The 5,284-nt window shown below is 42.1% G+C and overlaps 1 long non-coding RNA gene across 1 annotated transcript in view; it reads left to right on the forward strand.

The window, feature by feature from the left end:
- Positions 1-958, forward strand: part of LOC102251227 — a 5,089-nt gene extending 4,131 nt beyond the window's left edge. The window contains exon 3 of the long non-coding RNA XR_313771.1: positions 498-958. This is a non-coding gene — a long non-coding RNA (uncharacterized LOC102251227). The remainder of the gene's footprint in view (positions 1-497) is intronic.
- Positions 959-5,284: the final 4,326 nt, after the last annotated feature.

The raw sequence follows: 5,284 nt of genomic DNA on the forward strand, positions 1-5,284 counted from the left end.
GAGGGCTCCTGGGCTGCCAGAGGGATGTCTGACTGCCAGCTTAGGTCCGATCCCCGGGGGAGTGGGCCTAAGCCAGCAGGTGGACATCCCCCGAGGGGTCCCAGACTGCGAGAGGGCACAGGCTGGGCTGAGGGACCATCCCCCTGAGGTGCACAGATTTTTGTGCACCGGGCCTCTAGTTCATTATAATAAATTATACTTGTTCTTAGGGTTTTTCTATATAGTCCAACTGCTTATGATTACTGAACATGTATAAGATACCGTTAATACTGTTTATGACTTATATAAATGTTATACTAGATACAAAATACAAAAAAAGAAAAATTAGACTGATGGCAAAACTCAGATCATGATAGCTCACAGGATAGAAATGATCCAGAGTGATTATTCTCAATGAAGGCCATAAGCCTGACTGCCTTCCATTTACTTGCCTTTCTCTCTTGGGAAAATTGGGCCTCAACTCACATGCCATAATTACGCTATTGTTCCATCCGCAGTGATCCATTATTTCAACAAGACAGCGTTGATACTGAGAAGTCCTAGGAATGAGCCTTCCCAGTGCTGTGAAACCACACTACCTGACTGAAGGGCTGGTCATCAGTGCATTCTTCTGATTGATTTATGACCAAAAGGGAGACTTGTGGAAGCAAAATCGCTGCTGTAATAAATGATAAATACCTAACTGGGCAGGTCATGGTGGGTAGTCACCCCCCAGGCCTATAAAAAGGTTTATCTTTGTCTTAAACAAGCCCTGACCATTTTTCTTGTGCATCTAAACCAATACACCTTTGAAATGCCAGAGTAATTCTCTTTTCAGACTCTTTAGAGGGAGGTGTAACCACCCCCAAGGGAGCACATAATCTTGTCAACTATCCTTGCTTTCTGCCCCCTTCATGTCGTCTTCTTTACATTCCCCTGAATTTTAAATGTGTAAAAACCCCTGCAAAACTGTCATTCTCCAGAGCATTTGAGATCTTGCTCCTCAGCATGTTGTCAGTTTGGCTCAAATAAACTCTTATAAAAATTCTCTACAGGTTTGGATCTTTCTTACATTTACAATGGTGATGATGGTGAAGATGACAATGATGCTATTTTGCTGTGGAGTTCTTTGCTCAAAGAAAATGTTGGGGAATCCCAATGCGTTAAACAGAAAAATGCAGTTTCTCAGCTAGATTTGGAGCAGAGGGCCTGGGGCCCTGCTGTCATAGCTCACATCTTGGGCAGATCTCCCCAAGGGCCTCTGAGGGGAGCTCTGCAGGAAATGACTTCCTGAATAGAGGAGAGGGGCATGGAAAAGTGGCTCAAGTCAAATCATGTCAAGGTGGGGGGTTGGACCATAGTTGGTAGATGTATATAGTTGGTGACAAAGCAGGGATTAAATAAAATTCCTCCACCAGGGCTATGCCAACGGCCTGGAGGAGGGTCATGCTAGGTGACAACAGTGCTATGAAAAATAGAGAATGAACCCCAAAGCCACTACTACGAAAGGAAGAATGGGCACAGAAATAAGATCAAGCAGCTAAAGGTAGCCAATGAGAGGGAAGAGTCAAGTGTTGTAATGAATCCAGTTTTTTAGATGTTAAATCTTACCATTGCTTTTTTAGATAATGGTGAAACATATATAACATAAATTTTATCTACGATTGCTTTTTAAATTTTACTATTTTATAAAATTAAAAGATAATTGCACAAAATAAAGAATTCAAACAGTACAAATAATCAACAATGAAAAGTAAGTTTCCTTCCCACCTCAGATGCCCACTCCCTTTAGTTCCACTGCCCAGATCTTTGTTTACAGGATAGTAACAGAACGGTGTCAGGTGCCAACAAGCAGTTGTTTCATATATATTAGTCTTTTTCACATAAATATTCTGTCCTTTGTTTTATTATTTGTTTGTTTCCCAATGAACAAACCAACCAGGCTTGTTCTTCCAGAGGAGGTTGATGAAAAGGAGAAAATTCAGAATTGTAAAGTTCAGAGGACCTGCCATGTGACTGGAAAGAAAGCAGGCAGGGAGGAAAGCAAGCTGTGGAGTTAGACCTTGAGCCAGATGCTGGCTCTGCCACCGTGGGCACACTCTTTAACCTAAACCACAAGTTTGTATTTTTTTAAATTTCCCACAGTGTCATGGTTCTCAATGGGGGAGGAGTCAAACCACCACCCAAACAAGGGTGTTCAGAAACAGGGGTACAGATTTTTTTGGTTGTCAAAATTACTGGGGCTGCTAGCGGCATTTTGAGGATCGGGCTAATAGGTGTTCAAGATGTTAGAATGTTAGCAGCAGATGGTCACAACAAAGAATTACTCTGCTCAAATGCCAATAGCATTTGCACTGGGAAACATCAACTTAGTAGCACACAGTAGCACCAAGGGCCTTCCATTTCCCATGCGGCACAATCCCTCACCTCTGAGGGTAGCAAGGTAGCTGCAAGTGCTGTGGATGCTAGAGCGGTGGCCGAGGGAATAATAGAGACAGCATTTTCTCTTGCTCTCTCTTGGGGAAAAAAAATTTTTTTCTCCGAAGCTTCCTCTTAGACTTCCTGCTCACCTACTGACTGGGTCACTTGGTCGTTCCTGAACCACTCACGGGGTGTTCCTCTTAGATCACATACTAGTCTGGAGAAGAGGGGGGTGGGCTTCCCCTGAGTGGGAAGGTGGGCTATCTGTCAGAAAGGAAGAAGGGAGAATGCGGGCCACTATGTCACCGGCTGCCATAAGGATCCTACAAGGAGACAAAGTTGCTGTCAGACAGTGAGAATGCAAGCCATGTGGGCTCCCTTCCTTCTGCCCTTCAAAGATGGCCATTTCCCTAGCCCTTCAGTTCTGTCCTGTGGACAAGAAGGTCGGGAAGGCAAATGATGGGCCTCCCTCGCAGAAGCTGCTAGAGGCTCTCAAGGGACACGCAGAAGCAGTAAGTCGTTATCTGTCCTCCACACCTAACATTTCTTCCTGTTCTCGGGTAAGAATTGTGTCAAATATATCAAGAACTTACGTCTTTACACATTCGTTTATGTTTGTTATCATAATGGATATTTACAGTCATGCAAAACCAAGACAAAAAAAATCACTAAATATAAGTGAAATGACTTAAAAGTGGCACAAAATCTATGTGAAAATAAAAAGTTAATGTACTAAAGCTTGAAATGTTAATAGATAGGAAGTCAACTAGATTCTAGTGCTCTATTTTTTTTCTAGTGTTCTCTTTAAAATGGTAGGTTTCAATGGCTGTGTTCATTTCAGGATTTTGGTTGGGTCCTAGTCCAATCAGGTCTAGGAACTTTGCAAGTTACACTGAGAAAATATTATGCAAATCATGTTAAAATCCCGATCATCAGAAATATAAGCAAAAGACATTAAAATAGAAAAACCAAAGAAATTAAGAATAAAAAAATTTGTTCTGAAGGCTTTCTTATTAGCTCTTTATTCCCTTGGATGTAGGGAGGTGGAAAGACCCTTTCTGCCTTGGTGGCTTTTAAAAAAAACAAACAAAAGCAACATGATTTGTCTTAAGTGGAGTTCCAGAGAGGGCTGCAGGGGGGCGCACACTGTGGCATGTGCCAGATACATGTGAGTGCAAATCCTGGCTCAGCAAGTTTACTACCTGGGTAACTAGAACAATTTCTTTACCCGCTCTAGGCCTCCAAGACCTAATATTTGGTTTAATAGTAACAGCTGTCCCGTTGGGCTGTGTGATGATGTAAGTGCTGAGAGTGGTTTGTAGCACATGGTGATCAGTAAGTATCAGCTGTACTAGATGTCCTTTTGGTTTGAGGTGGCTGAGTGGCTCTGGGTAAGCAAATCTCTTGAATCTCTCCTGGCTTTGTTTTCTCCACTTTAGCAAGTCAGTTGTGTAAGACCTCTTAAAGTTCCTTGATCCTATTAGAAGGCACACACATGAAAGCAAAATGAAGCAGGCAAACAGGGGCATGTTTTTTCAAATTCATTGAAAATTTCTTCCATTACCGTATTTCAGTTGATACATGGGGCCAAAGATGCTATAGAGTTCCATCCACTCAAGTTATAGGCATTTTCTTGGAAGTTTCCGTTGCTGTACTTATTAGCCCCTGAAAAATCACTGTGACTTTAATTTAAGCAAGCCAAGCTCTTTCAAAAAACTAAAGAAGAGGTAGGAGAAATGTTTCTAAAATGCTTCTGCTCTTTTAAAATATTTTACAATTTATATATTGAAAAAGAAAGGGTTTTCCTCTAACCTCTTAGGTTCTGTAACTGGACCTGAGAATTAAAATGGCAAAAGACAGAGTAACAGGAAAAAAATACAGATTTTTATTTCAGGTTAATATTGAAGGTAATAAAGGCCTTCATATGTAAGCAATGAAGACCCAAAGAAATAGATAGGCCTGAGAGCTCACATACCATTTCAACAAAGGAAGATAAGTTGTGGGGATATGACAAGACAAAAGAAAAACGGGTCTGGGCTAAGAGTGGTAAATTGTGGGAAAGTGCAGAGGAAATATATGGGGGAAAGTAAGGGAAGATAGGGGTTATTTTAGTAGGTTTGCTTGTACAGAGTCATCTCGGTGTTGACTCCTGTCTCAGGTGATAAGAAATGTTCTCCTCTTCCTGGTAGTGGGAGGACAGTTTAAAAAAAACTTATTGATTGATTTGAGAGGGAGAGAGAGAGAGAGAGAGAGAGAGAGGTCAATTTGTTGTTCCACTTATTTATGCATTCATTGGTTGATTCTTGTATGTGCCATGACTGGGGATCAAACACTCAACCTTGGTGTATTAGGGCACGGCTCTAACTAACTGAGCTACCTGCCAGGGCTGGGAGGACATTTTGTTCACAGGAAATATATGCCCTGCTTATAGGTAGAAAGGAGGAGGCCAGAGAGCCCTTCCTGCATTTGCTGTTCCTCAATTGCCCTCAACTCAAAATAATCAAGGTGCCTATTATGGCAATGTTTGTGTCCCTTGAAAATTTATATGTTGAAATATAACCCCAATGTGATGGTATTAGCAGGTGGGCTTTGGGAGGAGATTAACTCATGAAGATGGAGCCCTCGTGAATTGGGTAAGTGCCCTTATAAAAGAGACCCCAGAGAGCACCTTCGCCCCCTCCAAACTGTGGGGACACCGCGAGAGGCAACTGTCTAGGAAGCAGTTCTTACCAGACACCGAATCTGCTGGCGCCTTCATCTGGACCTCCAGCCTCTGGCACTCTGAAAAATAAATGTTTGCTGCTTATAAGCCACCCAGTCTATGCTTTTTTTGTTGTAGCAGCCCAAATGGACCAAAACAATGCCAAAGTACCATATTTGGGGC

Source organism: Myotis brandtii, unplaced genomic scaffold (assembly GCF_000412655.1).
Source record: "Myotis brandtii unplaced genomic scaffold, ASM41265v1 scaffold300, whole genome shotgun sequence".
Lineage (NCBI taxonomy): Eukaryota > Metazoa > Chordata > Mammalia > Chiroptera > Vespertilionidae > Myotis > Myotis brandtii.